We start from the raw sequence: 15,851 nt of genomic DNA, 5'->3' as shown, positions 1-15,851 counted from the left end.
CAAAGCAGCACGTTACAGCACAGAGACTGTATGTAGCTCATCCCCTAAAGGTCCGCACGAGATAGGTCACATTAAAATGAACTAAAACTGTTCCTGCCGTGTAAAACAAATCCCAACTCTCAGCTTTTGAACCATGAATTTTGTACAACAATATAAGGCCAAAATTGCTACGTTTTTTTTAAAGGTTTTCTCGAAAGATCAAATATGGAGAATGAAGAATAAAAAAAGAAAAATATTTTTTCATGAAAAGCTCTTCAATATGTTTTCTAAAATTCATATTTATATATAAATACACCGAAAAATGAAAACAACAAAAAAAAAAAAAAAAAAAAAAAAAAACAGGCGACAATTAACTGCACAATTGCATTCACTAAAACCGCACACGACATTAACTATAAAAGTGAAGCTGCAGTTTATTATCTATGAGCCTGAGCCGCTCACAGATCACGTCCTCTGACAGCCATAAAAAGACGCGAGGACCTGTAAGCCATATGATCTTCTCTTAGGTCTATCAACGGGCGTTTCCCCTCAGTGTGTTAAACAAGAACCACAACAAACACCGGTGATCCCTGCTTGGATCCCCGGCTACAGTATCCGCACCACTCACCGGATCACGCCTTGCAACACGCGAATGGCCTAACAACGTGATTTTAACGTGAGCGTGTTTGAGCCTCACGCTGACCTGCACGCACAGAAAATATTAACGTAGTCCCGAATTTATTTCTCACATTTTAAACCAAAAACACAATCAAGCTTCTGGCACATTATTGAGGATTAACTGCGAACTGTGTCATGTTGCCACAACGCAACCAGACGCTGTCGGAGGGAATGACACCGTATCATTAATGATTAAGAGGACGAGTCCATTTAAAGGTGTGATGTAATTCTCTAATTGGCGGAGGGGTGCACGTAATTAGATCACCCGGCGCGCTCGCGAGCACTGCAGCGCCGCCCACATCCACGAGTCACTAAACGGTCAATGACTGATAGATGCATGGGTCATTAATATATTCTTTAATCTACGAGAGAAGACGTGTTTTTTTGTTAGTCTGCGTGGAAAAACAAAAAACAAACAAACAAACAAAAAAAGATTTTGACACATGGGAGCACGCTTTTACTCCCAATATTCAAAGTAGTGTCAGAGACAATCTGATGGTAATTTAACAGAAAATGACATGGTTATATATCCATGCATTTTCTATTCTCTAACTCTAAATTTAACTTCATTATTTTATGAAATGGGCCAATTTTATAAATATATAGGCCAACGACATTTGCTCAGGGGATTGCTGCAGAGGCTGTGATGATGCTGCTGCTCTTCAGTGGTCATACATGCTGTAGGCAACCACTCAGTTGGCAGTTTTTTAGGCACCCCAGGATAAAATAAATGCACAGTCCTGCACTAAACCCTTCCTTCATAAACACTAGTAATGTTCAGGCTTTGTTGAAACTGGCAGGTGCTGATTCATCCTTTGGTCGGCTGCATTATACTGAGGAGTGTTTCTAATATTTTGTCCACCCAGTTTCTCGTTTTTTCAAATGAGGGCAGACTATAAATTACACACACTTCTCAGCTGACTGGGTAAATTGTAAATTATGTTAAAAGGCAGTTTAACTTTGTTTTTAGCATTTTCCACTGAACAATAATGAACTGATGAATCGGTTATTGCAAAGACAATTACCACAATTCAGTTTAGCAACAGAGCTTTGAGGTTTGCTGTCGATTGATAGCTTCATCAGAGTCACGACAGAAAACAAAACACCAAGGAGGTAATTTTACTTTGTGCCTGCATAGCTTCTGTCAGATTTGTTGACAATGATGGTGAAAGCGCAGCATCCAGCAGTTCAGTCATCGAGGAACAACGAGAAAATGGGACAACCAGGGGAAGAAAATGGAATCCTTTAGGCTTAAATAATGAATCTTAATCTTGACGGGAATCCTACATAAATAAGACAACACACACAGATGCATGGCTGTCACATTATATTTGAAGCCCCCTTTAACTGAATCTCATAACCTTTGTCGCCATTGACAGGTCACAAACAGGAGCCAGTCTGGTACTGACTGAACATTTATTTTTAGAAGTAGTCATTTAGTAAACAAACGAGACAATAAAACCTATTATGCCACAGTGACACCCTGCAATGCTGTTCTACATATTTTACCTTAAACTACACTAAAATTCAGACTACATGTTTATTTTACACAAGGTGAAAACTCAGGTTACTTTTTCTTTTAATTCTAAACTGTTACTATTATTGCTGTTGCTGTTGTTTGTTGCTTGCCAGAGAATAATTTCAAGCAGCACAAATCCTCTCACATGGATGATCCATGTGCACACATGGCAGATAACACATGAACATATTTTAACCTTTAGAAACTGGATATTTTAGTGCCACCATCAGGAAGGCTGGTCCCATATTATTATATGCAGAGACCAGCTTTAGTGCATTTCTTGTCACAGCAGCTGAAAAATATACAAAGATAAAACAAAAGCTGTCCTTTCAATAGCTTTATTATCTTCCCTGACATTTTGCCTGCAACCCCTTCATAACCCGGCTGATGCATTGAAAGAGATTGTCCTGAGACCACTGAATTACAAACACTGTGTAAAAATAAGCTTGTGTGATTTCTGTGGGGGGGCTCTGTGAAAGTTTCGACACTCGGGTCCACTGTGACCTTGCTCCTCGAGTGGGGGCCACCAGCAGAGGAACTGCCGGGACGAACTTCAAGTCCAAAACTCTCCAGGGAAGCATACTGACAGGCTGACTTAATGCAGAGTCTGAGCTGGGAGGTTTTTTTTTCTGCAAGAGAAAGAGAGAGGGGAGGGTGGGTGTGAGAGAAAGTGTGGCACTCCAGCAGAGACACAACAGTGACTGGGCTCAGGGTCTCAGTAACTTCTGAAAAATTAAATCATACAATATGAGATGATTTAGCATGTCCCTGCACGCTGGTCCTCCACCTATAAGAAATTGAGAAATTACAAAATGAGTCACTCACTACAAAACAGAACGTACCAAATTAGGAAAACAATTCCTCTTCATCCTTCTTCATGTCACATAACACAGCCAAACAGAGCTTTGACCCCCATGTCAGCATCGTTGTAATTGTGTGCTATGTTTGCGCTGCTTTCTCTACCTCTTGTCAAGTGTTTTTAATCAAAAAATTTAAGGACCAATTTATCTTAGATGGGTAATGGCCAATTTAACATCTGGTGACAAGAATTTAATCTTCTCTACTCTTGGGTTGCACTGATAATGAAAGGGCAGCATCAACATCTCTGTGCAGCAGCGGGCTTCTTGTGTACTATCGATCCTGGGGAACGAATGCTGCTTTTATGGGAAACTGACACAATGAGTAAATATCCACATATTATCCTTTAAACTTTTAAAAGCACTGGGGCCAACAGGGGAGGAGGTATTTTAGAAAGCTGCATTAAAAACAACAAATATTGATTTCTTTTAAAACAAGACTTTCTCTTTAAGTGTTGACATATTTTGAACATTATTTTTTTTTATTTTCGAAGCCACCGTTTGTCTAGATTTAAACAAAAAGAAGGTGAAATTTTGCACAGCTGTGCAGCTTTTATACTTAATGGTTGGTGCCTGCAGAACAGCGAAACATGCCCTCTTATGCTGTTGTAGTTCAGGTGAATCTAAAGGGAGGAAATAGCAACCAGTAGCAGTTTTCCTGCTCTATTGCACCACAAACATTGGGTGTGTATGTGCATCGAGGTATCTGTGTGTTCTCATTCGTTAGTTTCTGGGCCTGTTGCTCACAGTGTGTGTGTGTGCGTGCGTGCAGGGATGGGGTGCAGACCTCAAGCTCACCTGGAACACACACATCGAGCCACAGTCAGCCTCTCTGGTTCTGCTGCTGAGACAGTGTCAGAGCTCCGTAAATCACAGCGCCCCACCCACACATAAATCTACAGCAGAAACAACACACCAACGGCCATTAGGAGAGGAGAGGAAGGTTGGAGCCGCCCCACTCGACAATGACTTGCTATAAAACACAATGAGCGTTCACCTGTACTTGCCCCCCCCCCCCCCGCACCCGCCTCTGACAGGACCAAACTGTCATTAGCCCAGCAGCGAAGACAAACACGAGTGTCACTGGAAGCAAACAATGAAGCAGCGAGTGTGAGTCACTTAAGTTGAGAAACGGCATCAAAAGGTTTCAGGGAGACACTCTGGCGTTCATCAGGGTCATATCAGTGTCAGTTCAGGAGTTCAAGAATGTTTTCAGGAAGTCTTTGTGTTTTAGATTTAGTGCTAAAGTTCAATTAACCTTCTGACTCATGAGTTCGAATAGAACAGAGACAAACTCTAATTATAGCATGCAGAGCAGACACTGAAATGTAAATGCCATTGATATACTGCTCCTGTCGGATGAAAACACTGTGAGTCAAAAGAGTCGCCTATTCACACGGTCAGGGAAATCCACTTTATATTGATAAGCTTTCATTCTCGATGGGCCATATACAGTAAACCGGCTGTCATGCAGTACACATACCATACACTGTTCTATATTCACAGTTAAAAAGGATGAATATATCTCATTTTACGTCTTACATTAAAGACAAAAGACTTTCTGTAGCCAGTTTAACATACAGCATATTCTGTCAATGTTTAGGTTGGAAAGCAACCTTTCCAGCAAGACAACAGTTACACGTCCCTTGCGCCCAGTGCCACAGCAGCAGTCTGGAACGACACACATACTGGGACCAGTTTAAGAGATCGTCCAACAACACTAAGGATGCACAATGAGCGACATGAATGGTCCTGAATCGGTGAGAGATAATGAGAGTCAAATGAAAAAACAGAAAGAGGGTAAAAAGGGGAAGGGAGGGCCGTGCCTGCCAACTGCAGTGATCCCCTCGTCCCAAGGCGTTCCTGCCACTTTAAGAAATGAAGCAATATCATTAATGGAGGCCTCCGAGGGCTGACATCTTGCTCCAATTCACCAGTCCCCGTCCATCACACCATTATGGTGGGCCCAGCAGAATTAAAATCCAATCACTCCTCTGGCTAGTTTGATTAAGGAGGGCAACCGCACAAAGAAGGGGCTCTGACCCATTGTTGCCTCTGCCAGGGAGTCCCCAGAGGCTGGAGCAGGTTTCTGGTCCCAGGCAGCACCCAGACAAGGCCTGGTCACTGTTCAAGCTTCACAGTAATCTGGTGTGACGCCTCACTGTTGAATGTTTTGAAGTTATAGCTTTCTCCAGTATTTTTCAGTTGGCAGGGGTGTATATACAGTGATGGTCAGATATAAACTTGTAGAATACGACTCATGGTTGGTGATGCACCTTTACGAAAGAAAAGAGAGGTTGTCTGCACATTGAAATTTGCAGGTTCCCAAATTTTTACTTATGCAACTTTTAGGCCCCGAAGGTCTACATCAGGCAAACCATGAGCGGTTTATATATAGACAAGAAGTGACAGCTCCAGCTGCAATTAAGAGATCTGATGATATAAAATAACACTCATTTAAAAAATGTGTATTGCAAAAAATGCAAAAAAGCTGAATGTGTGTCACATATCCTGCTTCCTGTATTGGGATATGCTTTTACGTGCAGTCTAGACTGAAAAATCTCAGCAACCTTTAGATGGATACACATGAAACTTTGTGCAGATGTTCATGATCCTCAGAGGATGAATCCTACTGACTTTGGTGATCTCCTGACTTTTTCTGTAGCACCACCAGTAGATCAGCATTTTTGTTTTTTTGGTGAAATATCTCAACACCTTTGGTAGGAATTAAACGTGATACAGATTCTGCTGCCCAGAGGATTTTCTTTTCTTTTCTTTTCTTTTCTTTTCTTTTCTTTTCTTTTCTTTTTCTTCTGGCACCACTATTGAAGCTGGCGTTTGTGGTTTTTAGTGGAATGTCTTTGGTGATCCCCTCACTTTTCCTCTAGTGCCATCATCAGGTCAAAGTTTCAATTTGTCCATTTTTCCAATACTTCTATCTGCAAAACTAATGACATTCCCATCAGCCTCAACTGTATTTTATGTTCAGTGCTAATTAGTAAATGTTAGCATGCTAAAATGCTAAACTTAAATGGTTAGCATGGTGCCTTTCAACATTTCAGCTGCTTAACATCAGCATGTTCATGTTGTCATTGTATGATGTCATAATTATGTTAGCATGACCATGTTAGCATTTAGCTAAAAGCACCACTGTGCACAGCACAGCCTTGCAGAGCTGCTGTGGTGGCTGAAGACTTCTGTGGATAATGGGTGTTGTTCTGTATCATGTGCTTTCCTAGTTGCAGATGGAACTGTCATGTCTTGTCTGTTTACATAGCCCGCTTCCTCTTTTTCTTGAGGCTCTTTGTCAGTGAAATCCTTGCAAGTTTCAGTGTGCAGACCTCTATTTTTCCTTTGTGTGCTCTTTTCTACCTCCTTGATCCAAATGTGTTAATTCGGTTTTCGACTTCTTCTCTAAATGTGAGGCTACCGCTGCCTCACTGAGGGGGTCACATCGGTCAGACTGTGTCTGGGAAAAAACAGCAGCATCACAGGTACAGACCCCGGAGAGCAGAGCCTAAACCAAATTAAAGCCAGAAGGCCAGGGTGAGCCTCCTCGAACACAGTGACATAAATTACTGGGATTTACAAGATTTTTAAAACACTTTTAACAATACCCCCCTTTTAATGTGCTCTCTGTTTAATAATGCACTTTAGGTTTTAAGAGCATGATAAACAAACCAATAATTCACTTTTTTATCATCTGAGGGTGAAGCCCTTCAGGACCGGGTTCTACAGCAGCGTTCAAAGGGGCCTTGAATGGATCAAATGAAGGGCTGTCGCAAGATGTTTTGGACAACAGTTGACATCCAACTGGTGATCTCTTTGCTCTCTTTAGGATGAAAGCACACAGAGGTTCATCTTTCCAAGAACTGGGCAACATATAACAGGGACTCTGTTACTGAAAAAGAACAAACACTAGATTTTGAAACAGAAAACATTGGGCCACGTCAGTTCCTTAGGCAGACAGAGTCTTGGGTCATGTGGATGGCACAGTGGTTATCCAACATAAAAAAGATGCTGCAATTTTATTGAAAGAACAAAATGTTATGCTTCCGTTTAAATTTTAGATAGATAATAAATAATGACAGCAAAGAAATAGAAAAAAAAATGCTAACACACTGCTCACAGTGAAAGATGAAATTGCTTCCTTGGATTACGATATTAAAGCCAACACGCCTCCATCGCTCTTTGTGCACCCGTTTGCTGGTGTGTCAGAAGAGTCTGTCAGGGTGAGATCTGGGAAAGCTCACAGTAGCATTTGGCTGAGTTTTCAGCGGGTGAAGCTTCACAGGGTAAGTCAGTGATTCTCCCGGCTGCCAAAACATATAAAGAAGACTCAGCAAGAGGAGGGATTCATAAATCTTCAAACAATGCAGTTCAAAGATTATTAATCTTTCAACAGGCAATGAACGTTATAGTGTGAAAAAAAGAGCAAACATGTTACAAATGTCTTCCTATATTGGTTCCTATGGTTCCTATTTCCATACAAGAGTTCTGAGGAAGCAGCGTGGGAGACAACTGATGTCTGTGTTAGAGCGAGGACCTGGAACTGAACACAGGCACGAAAACACCCAAAGATTCAATAACTGACACACATTCTCACTATCTTTATGCACACACTGTCTCCTTCACACACACCAACACACATACTTACGCCAAGCCACTACCAGCCACCACAAATCACTGGACCATCTCACATAATCCTCCACCAGCCAGTGCCGCAGCATTAAACATCCAAACAAATTGTCCTTCGTCAAGTGCTCGCTGCAGGAAAAGACATAAAGCAAAAGCAGATAGCTGGGCAGGGCCGCGGGGATGGATGTGGAACGGCGGCAGCCTCTGTGTTGCTCCAAGAAACAGGATGATAATGTCTTGGCTGCTCTCGGCCTGTCAGCCTGCATTACACTGCTCCTTGCACTTTTTGTGAAAGAGATTTCAGGGATAGCAGAGGCACTGAAGAGCCACTAGATAAGACAAATGGGCATCTTCGGTTTCCACCGTATGCACCATATACATTGGCTTATTGGAACTGAATAAAGTAAAGTTGTTTAAAGTCAGCACAGCAGAATTTTAGAAACATCTGGGGCAGATAAATTATAAAGCAGCCATGTGGGAAGTAAGGGAAGCTTCAGGGACACATACATTTGTGTAGACTTACAGTTTTTTAGCCACGCTAGCAGTGTGGCTAAAGCGACGGCAATCCCGGTCTGTTGGTCAGTCCGCCATTTTCCTCCTGAAATATCTCAACAACTGGATGGATCTCAATGAAATTAGTGAGAGATATCCACGGTGTCCACATGTTAAACTTATCCAGATGATAAGTTGATGATCCCTGACTGTTCATCCAGGACCGTCATCAGATCAAAATATAATTTATCCAATACTTTGTTTTATGGCCAATTAAGTGCAAAACTAATGGAATTCCCATCAGCCTCAGCTGTACTGTGCATTTAGAGCTAATTAGCTAATGTTAGCCTGCTAACATCCTAAACTAAGATTGCAACCACAGCAAAAGTTTTGATATTACGTCAAATATACTTGAGCAGTACTGAATATGCAACAAATACAAACATTCAACAAAATACAGCATCATTAATCATTTTTAAATGTCCACCATCATCAGATGTGATAGAGCTATTTTCAATGTGCATTTATTTTCATGGCTGAAGATCTACACTTGTCATCTCTTTTATTGCCTTCTATTGCCCAGCATTTAAAGGATTCCTGACCACAGACAGAAAGACACATAGCCAGCAGAGTCCGTGGTGTGACATTGGTTGAAGAGGGTTTATGTGCACAACTGTGTGCCTAATTGTTGAGAATATTAACGAAAAAATGCACAACTGTGAAAAATGTGACCACGTATTTTTAAAGAGTGTTTGTTTTCATGACAATACATTTTTCTGAAAGAAAAAGTGATTTTAAAATAATGTATAACATTTAAGAAGTAGGGGATTTTCCTGAACCCATAAAGGAATAGTTCATCTCTCAGTTTATAGAGCAAATCAAAAATCATCAGATTTGGAGATACCAGCTTTTCCCTGGACAATACTGACATGTTGAATAGCTCAATAAAACAACCTATTAAAGGAAGGAAGTGACATATGACTGAACTAAATGGCCTCAGCTCCTCGTCTAGACCCCTTCAGCATCTTTTACGCTGCAGAGCTAAGCAACGGACACCTTGACAAATATCAGTCCTGCAAGATTTCTCCCAACACACACACACACACACACACACACACACACACACACACACACACAGACCAGATCTCCATCTTTCCCTCCAAGCACAAGCTAGAAGTGGGCATGGTCAGGTTTCTGATAAGAGTGAGGGCAAGGCTGTATCTGGGAGATCTGAGAGATGCCGAAGGCTCTTGTGAAGAGGAAGCTAGACTTAAGCTGGTGTACTTATCTTTACAGTTTCCTATACCACCTACTGACAGATCCCGAGACTGTGTAAATTCCTCTGCTCCCTGAAATGACTCCTGGGTAGACAATGAGACGACACTCTGTGTACTGATGTGTACTATAACACAGAGAACAGAGGAGATTTTACAAGGTATGAGGGAGACAAAGACAAACACGAGTTTCATGTGTTGCAAATTGTGTTTGAAAATGGACAATCCTTGAAGTAAACCAATGAAGCATGCTTTATGCTCTCTCTGTAAGAGCTGGTTCTATGATTCAGCACAGATTCCACCAATATATCATTTATTTGTTGCACTTATCAACAACTTTGCTCCGATTTTACAGGCTTAGTAACAAGTACCATATTTTACTTTAAAGCTTCCCAATTAAAAAGTGATACAGTTTGTGTCCAAATCAGTTCTTGACAACATTCCCAGAGGATGATTCAATATGTGAGGAACACCAGGGGTGGAAACACAGCCCAGTGTTATTGTAGAAATGACGGTGAATAAGTCACTCCTGAGATTGCTTTTGTACTATTGGGAAGAGTTATTTATATCTGAAGAGCAGAGGGCATTTATCATCCGGGGTAGTGGTTCCCCTTCAAAGTTCTCCTTTTTATGACGCGCATTATTTCTCGTGCACACACATAAACAAAGCCAGGGCTGCCGGCACTGAATCAGCAGACTGTGTCACCGTGTGGCCCCTGGGTCAGGCCAGCTTTCTTGTGCCGCCAGTGCTTACATTAGCATGTGAAAGGCTAAAGCTGTTCCAAATATTCCCTCTAAACATTTATCCTGCCCGAACCCTGCATGGAAAAATTCCAGGGAGCGGGATGAATCTATGGTGCAACGAGAGGATTTGAACTGCTAATAACATCTTGTCTTGATAGACTAATTAACAAGATGATGAAATAAATGTTTAACTAATATGCAGAAATGAAAAAAAAATGCTCTAAGATCCTCAAAACAAGTTATAATGTTACCAATTAGAGATGTTGATTTAGATTTAATTTGATTAAAGAGTTGGATTTGATTTTTTTTTTTTGTGCAAAATTTGTAGTTTATATGTTTGCATTTTATTTCCAGATTCGTCATTTTCAAACATGCTTAAACTACATTCCATGTGTCTTTTGCCAAGACAGCCATCATCAGCAAAGCCGAGCCTGTCCATAATGTGGCAGGCGGGCAGGCCGGCAGGCACCAGGAGTCTGTGTTTACATTGGAAGTGCCTAGAAATGAATTTCCCCACACTAGTCTCATTTGTCTTATCAACTTGTAAATGTGTTGCCTTGATGATGGAAGAACACATTTAAAAGACTGAAAAAAAAGTATTTCTCATTGCCTCCGTTCCACTTTGTGCACAGTGGTAGCCACCGTGGAGCAGCCACAGGAGAAGAAACAAGTTTAGCCGCAGCCCTCCTGCACATTTTTTAAATTAGCGGAGTGCGTCTGCTGGGGGTGACCACGGCGGAGCATATAAATATTCAAAAGGCACATGTTGTATTCCCAGTCTGCTCATTCTGTTAACTTTTCCACACTGCGAGCTGAATCATCTGTCATTCACCCTAATTTAATCATCAGCCACTCTCATTCAATTATCCAATATAATATGCAAATGAGGCGAACAATGGCCAGCTCATGCTAATTATGTACATCAGAATAATTAAATTGGATAGAAGTGGTGGAGGGGAACTGAACTATCATAAAATGGGGAGCAGATTCTTTAATTAAGGCTGCAAAAAATTTTATTAGAATCTGTAATCTGCCCGTAAATTGTTGAATGGTGGCCATGCACAGGGGGGACATTACTCTTATTGGAAAGCGCTCCCTGAAGACTCGCTCAGGGAAGCACCAAGGGACATGGCTCATATCAAGGGCAAGTCCACCCTAAAACAGGATTCCCATTTATTATGGCAATGATCTTGGACTGTGAACAACTTTCCTCAAAAGACTGCAAACCATTGCGCTGTTAATATACTCAACAAACTGAGTGAAAGAAGCCATGTGGTCACAGTCCTGTTCTGTTTAACTGGCAAACTAAAGCCAATGAAATGTAACATCTCAAACAAACACTCAAATTCTTTGCTCCTTTTTGGTTCAAGATAGAGCAGTTAGTGGTCAGAAATACAGCTCTTTCCCAAACTTAATGAATAATCTGAACTCTATTTAAACCAGATTTTCACTCTGCAGCAAGCAGAACTAAATGATGTAAATTGTGTGTGCTGTGCCAAGGCGGCAGAGCATGCTTGGCAGCCGGTTAGACACAGAGAAACATCAACCCTAATCCTCTCCTCTGCCACTGCATGCATGCAGGCACCGCTGCCTCCCTACAACAGGCCAGCCATGTCCAGCAGCACAACACAAAACAGTCTGCCATGGGACACACAATGGCTCACTCTGAGGGCCAGCAGACAGCGAGCAGCGGGACCCTGGACGAGGTGCTGAAGCCACTGAAATATTTACAGAGGCGTGTTTTGTTGCTTTTGTGCCGAGTGATTGAAGGGGGGGGGGGCGGGTCTCCCTCCCTGCTCACAGTCTATCTGGCCTCTAAAAGGAAGTCAGTGGAGAAACTAAAGCAAAACACAATAAAAATTTAAATCACAAATGTCATGTCTTTAAAAATAACAAGATTTGGCCCTAAATGTGCATCATACACATGTGGTTATTATTCTTGTTCTTGTGCAGGGGCGTTTGAAGGTATTGATAAGAAAGCTTGAATCACATATAATCCATCACCTTCTGTGCAGGCCGACAACAACACCTCTGGTGTATCCTGTGCCGGCAGACAGTATTTGTTAAACATGTCAGGGTGACAGAACAGCAGTAGGTCAGGAGCACTGTAGATTAAAGTGGGAGTAAGTTTGAGTGAGGATGTAGAGACATGTAAACTGACACATGACACAATACACAGCAGTGATAGCCTGTCTGCTATCTCTTCCTTTTGGTAATATATCGACAGTGAATGTGCAAACAGGGGAAAGCCCATTGTTTACATTGTGCATCCTCTTTGCAATGCACGATACGCGTAACCTGTGTGTAAAAATTTGCTGCAAAATAAACATATTCACGGTGAAGCAGTCCAGATCCATTTTTCCGGTGTTTTGGAATTAAACCTATATTGCATGTTATTAAATGTTTGGCTCAGATAAACCTAATCCTGGGCTGTTATTCTTAACAAGTATTTACTTTGAGTTGAGGTTAGTGTAAATGGGTCATGAGCCAAATCTGGCACACCTATAATGTCGGATCAGCTGATAAAAAAACAGAAATTCTGGCCTCTCTTTTGCTTCACGGTTGTTGTTGAATCCCAACCACATATTGTACAATAACTCTCACACTGAAATTCTGATCAAACAAAAGCGATCACAGGCTGAAAGGTGCTTGTTTCACAGATACTTAAAAGACCCCCAGAGACATTATTCTGCTTTGAATAATAATTAGTTTCTAAAATCAGTAAAAATTACATCCCTCACTGCATAAATCCCAGATATATGAATATCCACATGTTTTTTGGACACGATTTTCAGGGTGTGTGCACCGTGAGGCGTCCAGTTTCCATATCAAACATGTGCACGTTGTTTACTGGATCACGATTGGCTTCCAGACTTGCTGTGATGTCACAAAATCATGGTTGTTCTGTATGTACAGCACAGGTACAGCTGAGCACAGAGAAACTTTCTCCCTAAAGATGAATGTGAAAACAGCCTCTGAGTGTCAAACTCTGCTCATACGTCACTCCGCACAGTGAAGATCAAACATCCAAGTGAAGGAACAAAAAGCAAAACATGGCTTTGAGTTGACTTTAAATTGGATGGTTTGAACCCATTATGCTCTTCTCTAAAGAATTTAAGAGCTTATCAGTTTGCGATTGGCAAAGCAAACATGTGCATATAGATCATCATTTTCTCTGCTTTTATATCAGTTTCATTTCAATCAATTGATGATGCACTTATTGATGCACCTTGAAACACACATTTTGCTTTGCACGTCTGCAGATATATGGAGCTTTAAAAAACAGTTCTCTCACAAAGTGACTTACTGGTGAATAAGTTAAATTATTACCAGCATGTTGCAGCCCTGTACACACAAACTGTGCTGACACGTCATAAATGTTCTTATCCAGACAACATAATATTATGAATCCTTCATGAGTCAGCTGATTTAGGGTTGAACAAGCTGTACTAATTTGACTGGTGTGTTTACCTTTGCCATCGTGATGATTTTAGTAGTCAGCGTTAGTCAGAGGAGTTTGTGTATCTTGTAGACTGCCATCTGGTTTAGGTGTTTGCTGAATTAAACCTGAATCACTGACTGCGTTGTCCACCTTTGTGTCCCCTCGTTGACTGATTCAGAGTTTAAGCTTTGTACCAGAGAGTCTGTTTTTGAAGAAAGTTAGTTAGATCTGACTTGCAGCAGGGTGGAAATCACAGCAGATCACCTCAGATGTAATCACACTGAAACACTGAGCTACTTTCAGCTCATCTTCCTCCTGTTTGTTTGTCTCTGCTTCAGAGCCTATCTCGTGGATTTCCACCATTACCTTCAAAAGGGAACTTTTCATGACAGGGCTTGTTTTTTTTTGTTATTTTTAAAAGGCTTCTCCTGAAGTACCCAAAGCACATGAAAGACTCCTCATGCTCACATTACTTGGACAAAAACAATACTTGAGTTTAAACATGAAAGCAGCAGGTTGACTGAGCTTGGCCGGTGCACTAACAACGCTATCTCTGCGCCCTGCCTTGTCTGTCCCCATGATGGATTAGCAGGGGTCAAGGGTCACACCAGTTTATTCTCGCAGGGGAAGCGTCCTTTCCTGATGGCAGTTCAGAGGTACAAAAGGAATTTTGCATTTCCTACTCGCACATCAGGCTGGACCACATGGTGATGGGGCTACTGTAGTTTGTGAGCTATCTGAATAGCTGAAATGCATGTTGATGAGAACACCATGTTCTTCAATGAATTAGCCGCTGTGCACTAATGTGTGGTGTGTGTTCAATTACTGTGTAGTGGCCAGATTGAAAAGTGATGATAGTGTTTGCTTTAGCACTATTACTATTGATGAGTAAGTACTCTAATTTGTTCATCTTTAATTTATTCATTTCTATGTTTGATTTGTGTTTTGATTTGATTCTAAAATTAGTTTTTGCTGATCCTTGTTTTGTCTTAGTGACCACATGGCAACATATTGAGATTCTGATGAAGGGTTTATTTTGCTTTTGATCATATTACTGATCTTGTACTATTAACTGGCACCGATAGCTGCCAATACATCACTTTACCTCAATCATTAATATCATATTGCGTGTGTTGATCCAACCAAGTGTTTAAAATGTGTCTCTACAGCTAAATGAGACTGAACCTGTGGCAATTTTGAACTACTGACACACAACCCACACCCTTTCTCCTGTACTGAGACTGTAGAATGACACGCAGGAAGCACAGTGAGACGAACCCAATGGATCATCCAGACAAATCATGAGCTTGTATTTTGTGCTTACTTCAAAGTCTAAGCTGCATCTGTCTCCCTTTAGTCACCTAAGAACAGTACAAACCAATCCAATCAAGTTTTATAATTAATAATTCACCAAATTACCAAACGTCATAGCAAAATAGCAAATCTATGTGGGAGTTACTGGCTCTCTAAATGCCAGTCCATTACACTACACAGCAAGTTACTCCCGTTGTGAGAAAGTTCCATCTGCAATCAGTGTGTAACTGACTTTACAGTGTGCAAAAATGACTGGCAGCCTGTCAGCCAAGCAAGAAAAAGATGTTGGATGTTGAATATCCAAGGCCTAGCTGTCCACAAACTGAAAAGAAATCCTTGTTCCCAGATGAAAGTACTGAAAGCAGGCTGGAAAAATGATGATTTGATTCGGCGCAATTATCGCTAATAAAGTAATTATGTAATTAGCCTTCAATCCCCAGTCCAACCCAATAAATGTTAAAGTTGTTCACAGCAGGTACACAAACAAACACAAATCTGTCTGATCTTTCAGAGTGCTGCAACTTAAACCGCTCTCAGGATTCGTAATGAGTCGGCAAACATTTTTGTCACAAATTTGCACCACTTTCTGCCCTAAATGAGAGAGCCGCACTTCCTCCTATAAATACCATGAGCAGGTATCTTTTACTCAGTGGCATGCTAAGCACAGGATGGATACCTGTATGCCAATACCTCCACAGTGTAAGGGCCTGATTGTGTGCAGGGTTGCCTGGTCACACTTAATGCTGCACTGAGACACCTGAGCACGGAGGACGGCTATTGTACATCAGCCAATTCTGCTCCATGTCTCTCCTGTCCTCTGAAAACCAAGGGAGGAAGAAGGAAGACTCATTTCCACCTCTTCCCACTAAAATCAATGCATCTCTTGGACACTGGAGGGTCAGGGCTGTCAAATG

This window comes from Chelmon rostratus, chromosome 1, assembly GCF_017976325.1.
Source record: "Chelmon rostratus isolate fCheRos1 chromosome 1, fCheRos1.pri, whole genome shotgun sequence".
NCBI lineage: Eukaryota > Metazoa > Chordata > Actinopteri > Chaetodontiformes > Chaetodontidae > Chelmon > Chelmon rostratus.
The sequence above is the reverse complement of the archived record's forward strand: the minus strand, read 5'-3'. Positions refer to the sequence as shown.